Raw genomic sequence first — 19501 nt, forward strand, 5'->3', positions numbered from 1 at the left:
ACTGTCCGGATATGGGGTACAGTGAGAATCAACAGCTCTTCTTTCTGGCAAGCAAGACTTTGGCTTTTATTAATAAATTTAATCAAGATGGATAGAATGGGAAGGTCTTCAAACTGTGAATTCTCACATTACACCAAGAAAATTTAGTACCTATTCAAGGGTGAGAACAAGCCAACTAACCCCTGGCTACACATTAGAATCATTTGGGAAACTTTTTAACATACCACTGCTCAGGTTTCAACCCAAGAGATTCTGGTTAATTTGTCTGGTATGGCCTATGTGATTCCAACGCACAGCCCAGGTTGAGAGCCACTGACTATCTTAGATCAAGGTGTGCAGTTAAGGAGTAGAATTTGGATGAAACAGCAGCTTTAGGGATGAGTTGATGAGAAAATAACCATCTAGTACATGGAATTTTAAAATATTTGCAACAGGGTTCCAGAGATGTATTGCGTGATTGTAATCATGAGGAAACAGCAAACAAATCCAAATTAAGGGACATTGTACAAAATACCTGGCCTGTACAATACAAAGATGTCAGTGTCAAAGAGTGAGGAATGTTCCAGATGAAAGGAGACTAAAGAGAGATGATAATTTTTCAATACATTATATGTAAATTTCTTGTGATTTTCTTGTGTTATAAAGGACATTAACGGGACGATTGACCATAATGGAAAGTGGTTTATAGATTATAATATTGTATCAGTGTTAATTTCCTGGTTTTGATAATTGTACAGTGGTTATAGAAGAGAATGTCCTTGATTTTAGTAAATATATAACACATTTTAGAGGTAAAAAGGCATATGTCTGAAACTTTTCTCAAATGATTCAGGAATAAAGTTTGTGTTTTTTTCATGTGTGCGTGTGTGTGTGTGTGTAAAGGATGGGTGGGACAAAAGGATAAAGAAAATGTCATAAGATATGCATATTGGGGAATCTGGATTCTGCAATATTCCAATATTGGGATAGGAATTCTTTGTTTTACTCTATTTTTGCCGCTTTTCTCTAAATCTTGAAATTATATCAAAATACAAAGTTAAAGTAAATTACTTCAAATAGTAATAAAAGGATTCCTGTCTCCAAAGTCCTTTGGGGCTAAGATACTTGTCTGCATTTCATGGATGTCTTAGGTGACATCTTTTGTGCAAAGAAGAGGGAATGGATAGAAATGGGCAAGAGGTATCTTGAAGCTTATCAGGTAATATTATTATTTTATAATGAGGGAAAATCAATTGTGACTTCTAAGCTAGGACATCCCCCTAAACAGGTCTTCTGATAGAGCTAAGTCACCTCTTTAGAGAGCCTCCATCTTTGAACATCTAATGTCAAGTCAAGTTCATCTAAGTCAGAGTAGTGACCTGAAGAGCTGCAGCTGCTTTTAGCACTTTGTGTCAGAGAATGCAGTTTCCTTCTTTTTAGATCCTTTTATCATAAGGTGGGGTGAGGCCATGGGAGGAGTAGCTACTCAATAAGACAGAAATAGATTAAATATTCAATTGAGTATAACCCTTTAGAACACTCCCTTCCCCACACCCACCCACACCCTACCCCATCTATGCCTCCCTCTGGCATAAATAAAAAATATTTAGGTGGTGAAAGGGGGTACAGGAACTGTTTCTTCTTTATAGACCAAAAAAAAAAAAAAAGTAAAATTAAAAGCTACTTTCTAGAAAAAAAAAAAGTTTAAAAAGTGAAGTCAACAAATGTTTATGGGTACAAAATGTATTGTCTACTTTGAAGAAAGTGATTTATTTTTACATTGCTCTTCATGTTCCATTGATAGGGCAACCACACACCCTAACTGGCCCAGGACAGTTCTGCTGGGTACAAGTCCTCCTGTCATAATTATCAACACCTTCTTTTACACTGAAATATGTCTTAGTTTGAATATTTAGTTCCATAGTCATCTACCTATAGAAAAAGTCATTTCTCCTCCTGTGGGAAAATAGTTTTCACCAAGAGTGGTATTTTACCCAGATCACTGGGCTTCCTGATAGGAAAATTAACAAGATCAGGTAAATAGCCATGTGGATATCTGAGCCCATTTGTGATAGAACAGAGAAGGATGTACAAATAGAAAACTAACACGTTCCACAAATGAAACAATAAAAGACTTGAGAACAGACAATCGAAGGAGACAGCTTTGCTGATCTTTCTTTTTTTCCTCAGCCACCATTCTAAATTACTTTTTTGATAGAACAAAACAGTGTTTTATTCTTGCCCTTGCAGACAGAGGCTGCATTCCCAGCCTGCATTTGTCTTCCATTTCCACATAAAGGCCTGATAGTACTGATGGTATCTGCTTAAGAACTTAATGAAACTCACACCTAGTTTCAGGGGAAGTCAACCCAGGCATCTGTTTGGAGGCTGCCACTCACTTCTAGCCCTGTCTAGCTCACAAAATGGCACACAAACTTGCTGCTCTGTTCAACCGATCTGGAAAGCAAAGCCTCCATCAAGAGGAAATAAACTGTAGCTGATGCACGGCCAAGAGGATGATTTAATGCAGTCCAGAGAACTTTCAGCGCAATTTCAACTCCCATGCTTGAGTGCTGAAAAAGTGTGACTGCAGTTTAAAGTCCTTATGTATGAGATTGTGGGACAGCTTCTTTCAAACACAGACAGGTTTTTGTTGTTTATAATATTCCCCAAAGTAGCATTTTGTGGGAAAGACTGTGTGTAACTCCTCAGATCTGAAACAGGGACAGTTTGATGGTGACTAGATTAGAGTTTAAACACGTTCTTTGTGTTTTGGCCAGTGCAGATTGACAGGTCTCATGGATGCCTCTTTTGATGGTGGGATATTTAAATCGTGGGACCACAGAGCTCCTAGTTGTGGTCACACCTTACATACTCCTGGATACCGTTGCTGCTTCCTGTGGTGGGGGCTTCTCTCTCCTCAGAGCTTGTGTCGTGGCAAAGTATACTCTATGATGGGCACTGCTGCTGGTGCCCATAATTGAAGGCAGATATCCCGAGGAAACCTCTCATGATATAATAATATCCACTAATCCACTAGAATTCTACACACCCACCCTGCATAGTTGTGGGGTTTTTTTTGTTTTGTTTTGTTTTTGTTTTTAAGACAAAGTCTCGCTCTGTTACCCAGGCTGGAGTGCAGTGGCACAATCTCAGCTCACTGCAACTTCCACCTCCTAGGTTCAAGTGATTCTTCTGTCTCGCCTCCCGAGTGGCTGGGACTACAGGTGCATGCCACCACGCCTGGCTAATTTTTGTATTTTTAGTAGAGATGGGATTTCACCATATTGGCCAAGCTGGTCTCGAACTCCGGACATCGTGATCCACCCGCCTTGGCCTCCCAAAGTGCTGGGATTACAGATGTGAGCCACCACGCCCAGCCCATAGTTTTTCTTTCAAATATTCTTCATTTGGGAAAAGAACCCAGCTCACTAAAATGGTGATGACCTCATAGTGGATGTCCCTTTACCGTTGTTGCATTTGCTGCACATCTTCCATACTTTAAGAAATTTTCTGGTCCCATCTGATTATTTTTATGTGGCATTTGCATGGATAGATCATGAGAAATTAACCAAGCTCTAAGCCGGAGTAGTGGAGAAGAGCCTGTGTCTCAATAGCTGTGTAGCAAAATGAAGGTCTTAGCTCTGTGGTCATGCTACAAGCACTTTGTCATCACTAGCCTCTGACAATCAAACAGCTTCTCTTTCTCAAGAATAAAAACTAGGTGATGCTTATACCAAGCTAGCAAAAAAGGTTTTATGATTTTTAGTGTCCCCCCATTAAAAGAACAATGACTTTGGGTGCCATCTGAGTGGCTCAGAGGAGGTCTGTATTTGAGAGAAGATGGTGGAGCCAAGTCCAGTGTTGGCAAACTCACCAATTGTTTTGCACTGTGATTGCATTCTCTTCATGAGCTTTAGCGGGGCATAGAGGCTACAGACGTCAAAGGCAATTGACTCAGGGAAACAGAAGCAATAATGTCCTTTATTTTTTGCAGCAAAAATAATATCTACTGTAAAACCCTAGTCTGCTGATCATAAGAATATAATCTTAGCCACCTCAGGGTTTTCTCAGTCAATTCAGACCACTCCCAAACAGATGTTGAATTTAAAACCCTTACACACACTTCCTGATCAAGTGTGAAAAAAAAAAAAAAGGTGATGTTTGCACCATTGTACTCCAGCCTGGGCAACAGAGTGAGACCTGTCTCAAAAAATAAATAATACAGTAAAACTCTTATACATTGTCAAAATGTTGAGATATGGTTGTTAAGAGTAACAGTGACCTTGTTTAAATTTAGCCAGCATCCACCACTCTATTTATTCTCAGCCTGCTGGTTCCAGTCATCTGCATCTATCCCTCATGGCAGGAAGTGCCCATGTTTCCATTTGCTCCCTTGTTAAGAGGCCACGTGGTTACCCTCCATCTTCCTTCTCCTGGCCAAAGGGTCTCCTTGGGTCTCCTGCTTTCTCAGCCTACATCTATACCCCTCTTGGAAAAACTCAGAAAGTACTTGGTGGTTCTTCCGTTACACTCTAGAACTATGGGAAATCCACTGGGGCTGTCTTGGGACCTCTCTGCCTAGATGTCCACACAACCATGTCTGCTCAATTGTTAAAATAGGATGTGGGAGAGGGATTCTGGAGGATGGCTGCTTTCCTGGCCACTCCTCCCTCTCCAGGTGGTGAGGCACAGGTGCTGTCTGTTTCAGATCTCTCAACTCACTTGGATCCCAGAGTTTTACCACCCTTTGGAGGTTGTGACCAAGGTGGGGTGCAGGAGTGCAGAGCCCGTACTCAGAGACCCACATCAGCATACAACCTTACTGCTCTCTTCTCTAACTCTCCCACTTTGCCCTAGTCTAGAGAATTTTTATCTTCTCTTTGATGGAACAACTGTTTCTGCAAACATACCTCCAAATATTTTGTGCTAGCAGCAGCTATACCTCAGCTTTTGAACCCAAGGCCAAGAATCTGACCCTTTGTTTTCTGCTTCCACAGTAGAGGCAGTAGATGACCCACCTATAGCTACCTGAATAGAGTAATGGGATTCAATGAAAGAAACCATCAATGAATACATTCCTCTGCATATGCAAACAGCATTCCAAAAACAGAAGTTCTCGAGCAAACACTTTCCTCTTATCAAAGGTTTGCAGGTTGAATACCTTTTTGTCTTACATAAGCTCTATGTTAATATGTGAACCACAAACAGGAAGTCAGCCAAAATGCTGCTGGAAAGTAAATGATAAAATAATCACAGTCCAAATTTTGCTTGCTGCTGGATCCATAGTAAACCTGCATGCTGTGCTCCATTCGGCTGACTCCTAATCATCTTTCTCAGCATCTTACGTACCCAGCCTTTCATAAGGCTAACTACAGGCCAACTTTGCCCTAAGAACAAAATGCAGGTATTAGGCTTGTTCACAAAAGAAACACACAACTCATGATAAAAAAAAAAAAAAAAAAAAAATCTGCCACACTCTTACAGCTCTCTGATAAGGAGGTGATCATGATTAGCTCAACAGCTACATTTTCATTTAGAGAAAATGCCCATGCCATAGATGGACACAGCCGTTCAGCCAAATCAATGTTGATTAATCTCTTCTGCACTGTATAAAGAGAGCAAACCTAATGGTCCTGAGATATTTATAACTCTATTTATATCTGTTCATGTTTATTATTTATGCATTTTTACAATGCTGCACAAGATTTTTTTCTCGTGTGGTAAAGGAGCTGTGGTCATAACTTTTAGTTATTCCAACTAGAATGAAGAGATTAACTTCAGCAAAGGCAAATCACTTAAGCTCCTTAAATCGTATTTTCTTCATCTGAAAAGTGGTGATAGTAATGCTTCCTCTGTATACCTCAGAGAGTTATGAACATCAATGGTATAATCAATATCAAAGGTAGACAACATATGTGAAAGCAACTTATAAACCCTGAAGTGCTACACAAACACCATAATGTTAATGTTATCATTATTAGTAGTATACAAAACATGTTTTCATGGATGAAACAGAGAGAGCAGAGAAATTGTGAATTCCGTGCCCTCATCTTTAGTGGAAGGAAGAATAGATGTCGGCAAGTCTGTTAAACCAATTTCCCCGCTGGCCAAAACGAATCATGTTGGTCCATCAAGAAGGGCACTAGGGAAAATAGTGTGAGCGTGAGCTGCCCACTTCCAAGACGTTGGAACACCAGCTCCTGAAATTAAAAATACCATAGCAGTGGGTACCATTCCTTAAAATAAAAACAAACACAGACATAGCTAAGGTCCATGAAGGCTTATATAAGGCAGGACAGGTAAAATATTCAAGAATATTTGTAAAGATCAAACACCTTTAAACTGTAAGCAAAACAGCTACAATGAAAGATGCTTAGAGGGGCTTAAATATGGTGAACATGGAACTTATTCATAACATCTTGGAACCTCCATTTAAAACTTGCAAAAGCCAAACTCAGGACCAAATGAAAAAGGAAAGAGTCTATACTTTTACAATAAAGTATCTACTGAATATAAAATGAACTTACGAAACCAATTTCTTCTAGGAGTGATACAGACTGAAAATTATTATCCTAATTCAAAAAAGTCCTATTTTTAACATTTGTTTTTTCTAATTATAGAAACATTACATATTTACAGAAAAATTAAAGAGTATGCCCAAAAAGACAAAGAGTGTTAACACAGTTTTATAACAGAAAAACATTTTAACATTTTGATGTATCTTTTTCCAATTTTTTTGTTTTTATGTATTGTGTGACATTTAATATACATAAAAGTACTTATGTGTCTATATATATGTGAGTTGTGAAGCATAATGAAATAAACTTCTATAAACCTACCACCTAATAGGAATAAGTCATTGTCCCTTATTTCAAGAGACTAGCAATAGTTTCACAAGAGGTAGACTCTTTAAAGAAGCACAATAACTTGTTACAGGTACTATGATGACAGAATGTACAAGGTTCAGTAGAGAGTCTAAGGAGGGGCCGGGCGCGGTGGCTCAAGCCTGTAATCCCAGCACTTTGGGAGGCCGAGACGGGTGGATCACGAGGTCAGGAGATCGAGACCATCCTGGCTAACACGGTGAAACCCCGTCTCTACTAAAAAATACAAAAAAACTAGCCGGGCGAGGTGGCGGGCGCCTGTAGTCCCAGCTACACGGGAGGCTGAGGCAGGAGAATGGCGGGAACCCGGGAGGCGTAGCTTGCAGTGAGCTGAGATCAGGCCACTGCACTCCAGCCTGGGCGACAGAGTGAGACTCCGTCTCAAAAAAAAAAAAAAAAAAAAAAGAGAGAGTCTAAGGAGGATGTAGTCAGTTTCACTTGGCTGAAGGTGAGGGGCAGGTAGAAGTAGAAAGCCCTTGTAAAGGGTGTAACCCATATTTAACTCCATTTTGAAGCTTTAGGTGATCATTAAGATAATAATATTTTGCCATGTTCATCTTTTTAGCAATATTGGCTATTTTGCATAACAATGGACAAAACTGTGCAAGCATTTGATAGAAAAGGACATAAGCCTCAGAGACAAACGTTGGTCTGACAAACATTGTTTGTCAATCCCAGCTGTGCTGTCACTAGCTGAGTGACTTTTGGCAGGTTAACTTCTCCACAGTTAAAAAGTGATAATATCTGTTACTGTTTTGTGATATAAAGCTTATATCTGAAGAGTGTTGAAGGCTGGCTTGCTGGCTTTACCTTGGCCCAATCACTACAGCACAGATCCATCACCTACTTGGTTGTTCATTATAGTGGTGCACATGACACTGGCTAGTTTTTCAGAGGTAGGGAAACAGTTCAACCTAAAAGAGACTGGTGTGCAAAACAGAGTAGTAGGTGTTAATTCAGCATGAGATGTATTTCTATTTCCCAGAATAATCATGAACATTATCCAGGTTACCCCTACTACCACTACCACGAGTAAGGGAAAGGAAGCAAGTAAAAGAGAAAGAAACCGTTTCCTGAGCACCATGTGCCAAGTGTTTTGCAAGTATCCTGTTACCTAATTTTTATGATAATCTTCAAATTTTTGTTATACAGCTGCAGGGATGGAAATGTGGTGGGATTAAGTACTGGCCTTAGTTCACCAGTGGATTTGTTGTCTGTGGTTGGGTAGCTGAGATGGTTAAATTTGTGTCAACTTGGCTGGGCCACGGTGCTCAGATGTTTGGTCAAACATTGTTTTGGATGTTTCTGTGAAGGTGTTTTTGAATGAGATTAACATTTAAATTAATGGGTTAAAGCAGTTTAACCTTCATAGCGTGTGTGGGCTTCATCCAATCAATTGTAAATAGAACAAAGACTGACCTCTCTAAGAAGTCTGTCATTAGACTGTCTTTAGACTGAAGCTGCAACTCATCTTACCTCTCCAGCCTGTTGGCTTACCTTGCAGATTTCAGCCTTGTCAAGCCTCCATAAGCCCATGAGCCCCTTCTTAGAATAAATCTCTTTCTCTCATTAGATAGACAGATGGACAGATGGATGGACAGACAGAGAGATAGGCAGACAGACAGACACATACATGTCCTGTTGGCTCTGATTCTCTGGAAAACTCTTAAATAAGTAGTAAATTGCCCCAAAACTCAGTGGATTAAAACAACACATGTGTATTCTCTCACAGTATGTGTGAATCAGGAATTCAGGCATGACTTAATTGGGTCTTTAGCTCAGGAACTCTCACAAGGATGTATCACAGAACTGGCTGTGGCTACAGCCTTATCTCAAGGTTTGACTGGGGAAGGAAGCACTTGTAAGCTCACTCAGTGGCTGTTGGCAGGATTCAGCTCCTCGCAGGCTGTTGGATGAGGGCCTCGGTTCCTCTCTGGTTGTTGGCTGACGGTCACCCCGTTCCTTGCCATGTGGGGTTCTCCAGAGGGCAGCTCACACCACAGCAGCTTGCTTCATCAGAGGAGGCCATTGAGAGGAGCCAGAGAGAATACAACGAGGAGTCACAGTTTTTTTGTGTGCACTCCTCTCAGAAGTGACAGCCCATCACTTTTGACCAATTGTATTATTTAAAGCAAATCCCTACATCCAGCCCATATTCAAAGGGAGGGGCTTGCATAAGGGCACGAATAGCAGGATGTGAGGGTCACTGGGAACCATCTGAGAAGACAGCCAATCACACAGTGAGTAAATATACATCACTGACTGATGAGAAGCTCAGTCTGACTCCGGGGCCCACCTTCTCCATGATGCCAGCTGCAACCTCATAGAGCCAAGGGGATCCCTCTACAGGAATTGGTAATGAGCGGGTGGTCTGTGAGCATGGCACAAAGTGGGAGCATCGAAGGGCCTAAAAGAATCATGCAGATGATGTGGAGGCCCATTGCCCCTCAGCAAGGTCCCGGCACTCCTGCAGCCCTCAGAGTCAGCGCTTCTCTCCTCCACCTGCAGCAGGCTCTACCTGCCCCAGAGTAAAGCCACTCTGGTGGGCTTAGTCCTGGGGCCCTGTACTCACTTGACTCCTCCTGGCTCCTGTGTCCTGAAGCCTGTCAGCACTTCCCGCCCACAAGCCCAAGCCCCCAGTCTTCCCATTCAGGGTGTAGTGAAGCTGTGATGAGCAGCCCAGATCCTCAAGCAGGCCCGCAGCAATCATTTGCTACCTCTGACGTATGGGCAACTGAATGTTCTCAGCTGAGTCCCTCCATGAGAGTAGTCCTCAGCCTTGGAGAGCGGACATCACCTCCCCGGGCCACACTCCCTCCCCAGGGATAGCTCTTGCCCTGTGACTGCTCCATGACAGGGGAGGAGAACGTAAGATCCTGACCAGATCTCCTTGCCACCTTGAATCTGTTGAGGCCTTTGTTGGCACTGCATTGAGTTCAACTCCTCCCTCTGCCCACTCCTGGGTCCGTCAGGTCTCCACAGGTGTTGATCCTGACAGCACTCCTAAATGAAGCTCCTGTACACAAAACCTCCACTCACAGGGCTCAGCCAAGAAAGGCCTGTATCTGCACAACTGCAGTTGGCACCCCTCCAGCCATCTTTATTTACCAGCTTCATTGTAATGTTGTGAATGCACGACCAAGGATCTCCATGCGCTTGAGAAGAACCAACAGCAAGATACATAACTAGTGAGATAAACCAAGAGCACAGGTGACCTAGAGTATTCAGAGCTAATGCAGAAAGTAGACAAGATCTTTCTTAAAAAGAGATCTATTTAAAATTCGCAGAAATATTTAACAGGCTATGACAGCTGTAACACAAGAACACAGCTGCTGTGAAAAAAAGAGATATTTTAAAAGAGAATAAGCATTCCTTGCTGGCAAAATTTATTGGAAAATTTAGCAGAAGAGTTGAATGGACCTAACTGAGGAATAGGTTAATGATCTGAAAAATAATGTGAGAGGAATTCTGAGAATACAGAGTCAAAAGACAAAGAGATGGAAAATATGGAAGAAAAGAAAAACAGATAATAGATGCAAGAAATCCCCTATCCAACTAGGAATTCTGAAGGAAGGTAGTAGAAGCAATGGAGAGAAAGAAATTATCTAAATATGAATATGAAGAAGCTATGAACAAAGACACAATAAAAGCCTGTGGGGAAAAGAGAGGTCAGCCTGTTACTGTGTTATTATAGATAGAAGTAAGTTTAAGAGACTCCATTTGGCTCTGTATTTGAGATGCTGTTAATCTGTGACTCTACCCCCAATCTTGTCCTTGCTAGAAACATCGCTGTGCTAATTAAGGTTGAAAGGATTTTGGGCTGTAAGGAATGTGCTTTGTTAGGCAAATGTTTAAAGCCTGCTTGTGGTTGAAGGTCAGTACCATTCCCTTAAATCTCAGTAAAAGAAAAACATCTGTCTCCTGCCCATCCCTGGGAAAATGCAACATCTCCATGTATCTGTATGCCTTACTGCTGATTTACTCCCTTATCTTTTTGGCAATAAATACTGAGGGAACTCAGAGACCGGTGCCAGTGTGGGTCCTCTGTAAGCACAGCACTGGCCCCCTGGGGCCTCGCTTTTCTTTCTCTATACTTTGTCTCTGTGCTTTATTTCTTTTCTCAAGTCTCTCGTTCCACCTAGTGAGAAGCACCCACAGGTGTGGAGGGGCAGGCCACCCCTTCAAAGCCCACTGAATGTCTATAGGAACAGTTGGCAATTTTTTTCTGTGAAGAACCAGATAGTAAATAGTTTAGGTTTTGCAGGTCATACTTCTTGACTGTACTGCAGCACAAAAGCTTCAATACGTAACAAATGGAAGTGACTGTGTTCCAACAAAACCTTATTAAACATAAATAGGCATCAGGCCAGATTTGGCTTAGTTTGCTGACCCCTGCCTTCCAGAAATAATGGGGAAAAAAAATCACACATCTAGTCACATTTTGCTAAAAGTTCTGAACTCCAAAATTAGGGAAATTCTCTAAAGCTTCCAAAGACAAAACAAGGCCAGGATCTCACTTGTCTTCTATAACACAGTTGGCTAGAAAACAGTGGAGTCGTATTCTGGGGACAACTGAAGTGATTCCTAACCTGGATTACGTTTTAAGTCAAACTATCAGTCTAGTGTGATGGCAAAATACACACATATTTGGCCAGTCAACGACTCGGATGTTGTGTCACTTGTCACTATCGTGGGAGGAGAGGGCCTACTCAAAGATGTTTTCTCACACAACATAAAATGTTACTCCAAGAAAGAGGAAGATATGAGATACGTGAAACAGTCAAAATAACCAGAGATTTAGATGAAGAGAAATCCAGTTATGATCATTATACAGCAGGTCTAAAACCCGATCCATTGAATGTGAGACACCAACTCAGAGGGTTTTATGATGAGTGACTTTATTAAAGAACACATTTGATATAATAACACAAATGATAGAATTAGGAACCTGGAAGTACAGTTTTTTTGTGGAATTACCAATGAGATAACGGCTTATGTCTCCTCTCTTCAACAACAGTAGAAACGCATTTAGGAATTTTAGGAGGAAAAAAATGAGACAGACATGATTGTTTAATGAAGCAAGTAAAAATTTGTGCCATTAATGAAGTGAATAAAATGGTGTTTTCTGAAACAGCAAATCCAAACTCCCACAGGTCAAGAAACTTAGAGTAAGAATTAAGAGAATCACTAACTGTTCTTGTAAATTTATTTTTTGTTTGTTTCATATATGACCATTACAGTTACTTCTGTATGTGGCTATTTTTTTTTCTACCACTGCTTTTGTTACTTTTATATAATATTTTATAAATTTGCCCTTTTCCATGATATTATTCTTAAGTAGGCTCAGGTTGTTTTTAAATTAGAAAATAGAAGTCCTAAAATTGTATTTAGGTATCAGTATTATAATATCTTCTGATTTTCTTAAGACAGATGACAGATTTTACACCTAGAATCATAAATTTATTTTTCTTGAGATTTGTATTTAAAACTATAGAAGACTCCTTCAGGAAATGAATATTTCTTGTTTTAAAGAAATCTTTTTCTGAAAGTCAGAAATTTCTCATATTTCTTGTTTTATTTTATTTTATTTTATTTTATTTTATTTTATTTTATTTTACACAGTGTCTCGCTCTGTTCCCCAGGCTGGGGCACAGTGGCATGATCATGGTTCACTGCAGCCTCAACTTCCCAGGCTCAAATGATCCTCCCACCTCAGGCTCCCAAGTAGCTGAGACCACCAGTGCATGCCACTATGCCCACCTTGTTTTCGTTTGTTTGTTTTGTAGAGATGGGGTCCCCTTATGTTGTTCAGGCTGGTCTCAAATTCCTGGGTTCAAGTGATCCTCTCACCTTGGCCTCCCAGAGTGCTGGGATTATAGGCGTGAGCCACCATACCCACCCTCTTTAATTCCTTTTTTCTGATAAACTTAGGTAAAGTTAAATGTAATACTTTTCATTTAATAAAAATATTAACAGTGATTATCTTTAATGTATGGGTCACTTTGTCCTTATGTTTGTTTATATTTTTCCAAGTGGTCTACCATGACCATGTTATTTTCTAAAAAGAGCAACATTATTCCTTTCAGGTTACAATATCATTCAAAGCTAGAGCTTGGCAAATGTATGAATTAGAAGCTTGACATTACCATCACTTGCCCATAACCTTTAGCTAATCACTTAACCTCTTTTGGCCTTGGTTTTATGAAATTGAAAAATTGGGTTGAAATTTATATTTGATGATTTCGAAAAAACTTCTCCCAGACCTGTTCGTTTGTTTGTTTGTTTTGAATTGTTCAAACCCTTTGCATCATTTACAAGATCAGAATACATCAGAGAAGATTCTTGATTTTAAATGTTGATGGAATGTCTTTGGGTTTTGTGTATCCCTACATTCATATCCCAAGTTCTATGCAGGTCTGCTTCTGACTGGTGATGGGGCCTTAGGCGTATCATCCGCTGCTCTGTGCTTTGCATCTTTCAACTTTCAAGTAGAGGGGTTGGAATCAGTCACCTCTGGCATCCCTTCCAAGAACAGAGGTTAAAGTGATGCTGGAGAGAAAGCTTGATCACTGAGACCCTGTGGGAAAGGGAATCTGCTGCTTATATCATCCAGCCTGAGGATGGTCTCATTCTCATGGATGTACTGCTTCATCTTAAATGTACCAGGATTAGGCAACACCAAGCAGCAGAAATAAATCCTTCCGGGGATACTCCTAGGCAGATTGGGGTTCACATTACCAGTCAGCTCAGGTCAAAGCTTGTACCATTTGAATATCTCTGCACATTCTCTTCTTCACTTGTTCATGGGAACTTCCAACAGTGTCCCACCTACCCAATGTGTTCCCTCTTTGCAGTGGGGAGGAAACTCAGTCAAAACAAAGAACGTGCAGATAACATGATAATAATCAAAGGAAAAGCAATGTCGTGATTGTAAGAACAAACCAGTCAACAAGAGTTAATGCATTAATTAATGCAAAGAACTGAAAATTATTAACACCCAAGGACAGTAATGGTAATTCTCAGTAGCACAATTATATAAATCAGTTTATTCATAATCAGGAAGTGCTTAGGTCTTAAATGGTCCAACACATGTCTTCTAAACTGGTACCTCTTAAACTTCAATGGGATACTGATTATCTGGGGGGTCTTGTTGAGATAAAGATTCTAAATTAGTAGGTCTAGAGACTTGTGACCTGAGATAATGCTTATTTAGGAAGCTTCCAGGAGATGCTGCCACTGCTGATCTGTTATCCATAAGTTGGACTATAAGGATGTAAAGGACTTAGAACAGTGTCTGCATTTAGGAAGAACTCGTGTTAGTGATGATTATTATTTCTACTAGATGCAAGAATTCCAACTCTCCATATGCTCGTGTGCTGGAGTACCGAGAGTTGTGCAGCAACAGCCATATTTTCAAGCTGAATAAATAGAATCATTTTGTAAACTCATTTATGAACTGTTATGGAATAAACATTTATTCTGTAACTTTTATTAGATCACAAATAAGTAGCCCTTGGTAGAAAGCACATTTATGGAATGAGCATACTTTGCTGCTGAGAACTGCAGAGAAGGCCTGCACGTTTTGACAGGTTCCACTCATCAAGAGGACTGTCACGTCTCTCCAGTGAGCTGAGGACCACAGTTTCAGAATTAGTAACTCAGAGGACCAGCCAATTGGTAACCACATATCCAGTGTGCCCAAGACAGTCCTGAAGTCACAGCATAATTAATAGCACCCCCCTTGTAGCTTAGACAATGCATTGTATAGTCTTCCTAAATTTAGTGGACACTATCTATAAATTACTGGCTTTACCCAGCTTCCCTAACTCTCCCTAAACTTTCATTTCACCACATGGAGAAAAGGGAATTCTCAAATGTTCTTGCTTAGCTGACAATGGTTTTGGCACTGAATGATGCCTCTATTCAACAAACCTGAAGTTTTGTGTGTAACACACACACATATACACACACTCACGCCCCCACACACGGAGGAAACCAAGTTTCATCAATATGATCCAATTTCCAGGCACTTCTAATCTGAGCGGCTTATGTGAAGCTCTCTTCCTTTTGACAGAACCAGCTTCTTTTTCATTTCCAGTCATTTCTCTAGGATTGCAGAAGAATTCTTCATACTGCTGCTGGTCTGTGAAATATGCATGAGAAAAACTGACTGAAGACAAAAGATGTGTCCATCCCACTGGGTGAGATGCACTGAAAGGGATGAAGCCGTACTGACCCAGCTTCCCTCTGCCATAGACAGCCCTCTGGGATGAAATCTACATTCTGTCACTGATGAGCTGACTACCTTAGTCAGATCGTTTAATCTCTTTTAACTCGTTTCTTCATCTGCCTCATAAGTTTATTGTGAGAATGAAATAAATTAGCACATGTGAGGGGGCTAGTGTGGACTTGGCATATAGAAAGCATTTTAACCTAAGTCATATCTAATAAATTCCCACATGAAAATTTAACCACTGTGCAAAATTGCATTCCCAAATTTTGGGCAGTGTTAGCCATAGCCGAAGAGTCGGTTTTGTTTCTAGTAAATCCACTTCAGCCATGATAGATGTTGACTGTCATGTTTCAATTTGGAAAGGCTTTCCTTCAGGTCTCTTGTGTCCTGAATCTGTGATTGGTTGAAACAATCATTTTTGTTTCAAATCTTAAGGACTTTGAACATGAGAGATTTAATTTTATGTAAGGTTTCATCATTACTATATATTCTTTTTTATGTCATTACATAAAGAACAGAGGAAAACAAATAAAATAGAAAAGGTGAGATGGAGAGGAGGAAAAGAGATTAGGAGTATAACAAGCTGCACACTTTCTAAATGTAATGATTGAATCATAAGAAGTTCCTTATATCTGCATCTTAAAAGAATGCAAATGCCATTTTGATTTCATGGGAAAAATAAGTTAAAGGATATGTTGCTGCCTTTGAAAAGCTTACTTTGATCATTTGCCAAATGGCAAAATGAGTGGATTAAATTTTAAATTGCCTGTCTTCAGAAGGACGTGATATGGAACATATTTAGGATTTAGCCCTTTAATTTAACGTTAAACTTACTAAAAAATGTCCTCATCAATTATTGATAGCCCGATTTTAAAACAGAGCCTTCACCTCAATGTTGAGAAGGTAGGAACACTGCTTGTTTTTAGAAGTACATTTTCTACTTCTTTCAGCTACACCACTGGGTAGCATTCTGGAAAGGGGTAATTTTTTAAAGAGGCTCCAAGCTGGTGAGCAGTTTGCCTATCTGCATCAGCAGGCTCATGACCCGTCATTTAGAATTCAAATGGAATGTATTCAATGAAGCATCTTGCTATTAAATACATGTTGTAAAAAATATGTGAGTGCTGACTGTTAAAATACCAAAATCTCAAATCTCATTTGGTTTATGTTTCCTATAATTCTGTAGGTATTTAATAACAGATGTTATTGTGCAACAAACAAGGCCATTCCTAGCAAAATATGGCTTAGGACCAACTATTCTTTTTATTCTCTTCTTAATCCCTTAAAATACCTTTTTTTTTGAAACAACATCATATTAATGTAAATATTTAAATCCTTTGATAATGCTGCTCTCCTGCCTGGAGAATTCTGAAGTCTTCCACTGCCATTTATTTCCACACATACAAATTCTATCCACCTCTTACAGGCCATTTCTTCCTTGACCACCCCCCTATACACACACACACACACACACACACGCACACACACACAGGCATGCACATGCGCACACTCTCTGATGGCACATTATTCTGAAATATATTCATAATATTTTAAATAGTAAGAGGAATTGGAGATTAAAGCTCCATAGAGGAAGGATATTTGGTAGGGGGGGTAGTCAAGAAAGACTTCCGGGAAGAAATTTGTATAATTTTATTTTGGCATCCCTGTTTTATTACATTACAGAGGATCTTAATACATATGTTCAGTGTGCATTTGTTGCTTTGGTTGAAGGATAACTTTGAAGAAAAGAACAAATTCACCAAAAGGTAGTGTGTGGGAGGGAGGACTGTTCTCTCAACGTTGTCTGGTTCATTTCATCACCAAGTGATCCCTTTCCAAAGTATAGGCATCTGCATACACACAGTTGGCACTCAATAATGAATACATGAGCAAAACACAAAAATGATACCATTCCTGCCCTAGAAGTTCTTGTAATCCAGTTAATGATGGCACATTTGCCCTCACTAACAACACTGTTAAGGGAGCACAGCAGAAGGATGTCTAAACCTTAATGGGATTCAGGACAGATTTCTTGGATTTGAGATATGAGCTAGGACTTGACAGATAATTAGAAAGTTATCTGGAGGAAAAGGCTGTTACTGGCAGAAGAAAGGGCAAATGAGAAGGCTTGCAGACACAGCATAACCTGCCTTTGGGAACCTGTAAAGAGAAGTTTGGCTGGAATAGGCAACAAAAGCAAAGGAGAGGTGTGAGATTAGTGGGGTGGGTGATGGCCATTTTATGAAGGGCCTTTAATGCCAAGCAGAGCCTTATTCTAAAAGCTATGGGGAGCCACTAAAGAATTTTATAGAGGAATGATATGATCAGAATGTTCTCTTTTACTTTATTTATTTATTTAAGACAGAGCCTCACTGTGTTGTCAAGGCTGGTCTCAAACTCCTGAACTCAAGCAATCCTCCCACCTTGGCCTCCCAAACTGCTAGGATTACAACCATGAGCTACTGCATCCAGTCCAGAATTTTCTCTTTTAGAAAGACCTGTCTAGCAGCAGGCTTCCAAGATTGATTCTTGGGTGGCCAGACAGAGACCAGGGAGACCAAGTGCAGTCATGGGGTCAGCCACAAAATAGATGGCAGGATGAACAGGGGACTGATGGGAGACGTCCTGAAAGGTCCAGAGAACACAGGGCTTGTTGAGTAGTGGGATGTGGAAGTGAGGGAGAAGGAAGAGATCAGGATAACATTTAGGTTGCCTGCTTGAGCAACTGGGTAGAGGGGGCCGTTTATCGTGATAAGATGAGTGGCAGATTTAGAGGCCGCAGCATAAAAAAAAAAAAAAATGGCTTGAGGGCCATTACATGGAAGACACCTATTGGAAATCTCAGCAAAACAATTGAACATGGGATGTGGAGGTCTGGAGATGGCTTTGTCTAAAAGACAGTAGAGGCGTGCTGGGAGAAGAGGAGAAAGGAACCAGGTAGGAGGGGCTTACCTACTCTGTGTGTGAGCTTCTGATGTTTTCAATAGTCACTGGCATCTTTATCCTTTGCTCGTGGTCTCTCTGAGCTGCAGCTAATGGTGCAGGATCCCCAAAGGGAAAGATTGAAGGCAATTACCCAGTTGATTTCCTCCTTAGAATGATTTAATTTACCATGTTGTTTTGTAAAGGACATGTTTAAACCTTTACAGACAAAAAAGAAATTTTGTGGTTAATTTGGGCTCTACATTTTAAGTAGATAATAACATCAATAAAATCAAGTTAGTTTAATTAGAGTTGATTTCATAGGAGACATTTTGCTGATATTGCTATAATTGCTCTTTACAATCTTCGAAGATTATATACCAGTACAAGTATGGATATAAATATATAGATAGATGTAGACATAGATATAATATACTTGGTTCTGGATATAGGGTGATTTGGATATAGAGCTAATAAGCCAAATACAGGCATATAAACAATCTGAGATTAATAACAGCTCACACACACTTACTGTGCTCAGCACCTTTTAAAGTGATATAAATATACTAATTTACTTAACAGCCAGGATACCCCTATGAGGTAGATACTGTCATTATTTCTATTTGATAGACAAGGAAACTAAGGTATCAATGGGTAAGTACATTGTTCAAGGTTGCACAGCTGGCACCAGCATTTAAACTAGGTAGTGTAGCTCTAGAGTTTGCTAGTATCATAACTTTATACTACCTCTTCTTACCTATATCTTATAGATAAATGACTATTTAAACGAATTTAAAGTAAAATTCCTGTCCCCTTGTGAGACTGGATAAGCTGTAAAAGAGGCTGTGCATTTCATCAATTACACATGCACAATTAGAGCCTATATCTAATCAGGCCTGATGACAGCCACAGACGTTTGTACAGATTAATGATCAGAGAAGAGGAATTGATGGGCCAGGGAAGGTTGAAGCTGTCAGCTTTTAGGAAATGCCCTGAGCCAAAGCAGCCATTGATGTTGTAAACTGAAATGTGGCAGCTATAAAAGGACTGTCGGATCTTTCCTTTGCATTAAAAGTATTTATTACCATGCACAGAAGCCCAATTTTGTGGCATGTAACAGAGATCTGTATTCATAACTACTCACTCAGAGGTCTTTAGTATGCCTCGTCCATCCTCCTCCCCATCCTGAGGACATGTGGAAGAGCTCCTTTCTGCTACTTCCTACGTTTTCATAGACCCACTGGGAGACTTAGAATTGTCCTGGTGCGGGCAAGAGGCTTGCAGGCATCCACAAATGGTACCTTGCTTGGCATAGCCAGGCTCCATAACCTCTGGTGAGTGCCCCACCAGAACAAGCCCTGGGTTTAGTGATGAGAGGGTCTCACCCAAAGGATGGGCAGTCACTGCCTGGAGTCAGAACAACAAGAGCCCTAGGCATGCAAACCATGCTGCCTTTTGATTCCTCTCTTGGTCCATTCAC

General features: G+C 40.3%; 1 protein-coding gene across 3 annotated transcripts in view; it reads left to right on the plus strand.

Moving 5' to 3' along the window:
* The window catches only part of RCAN2 (regulator of calcineurin 2), a 254779-nt gene that overhangs the window by 201274 nt on the left and 34004 nt on the right, over positions 1-19501 (plus strand). The gene's annotated exons all lie outside the window — the stretch shown is intronic.

Source organism: Colobus angolensis, unplaced genomic scaffold (genome assembly GCF_000951035.1).
Source record: "Colobus angolensis palliatus isolate OR3802 unplaced genomic scaffold, Cang.pa_1.0 Scaffold51, whole genome shotgun sequence".
Taxonomy (NCBI): domain Eukaryota; kingdom Metazoa; phylum Chordata; class Mammalia; order Primates; family Cercopithecidae; genus Colobus; species Colobus angolensis.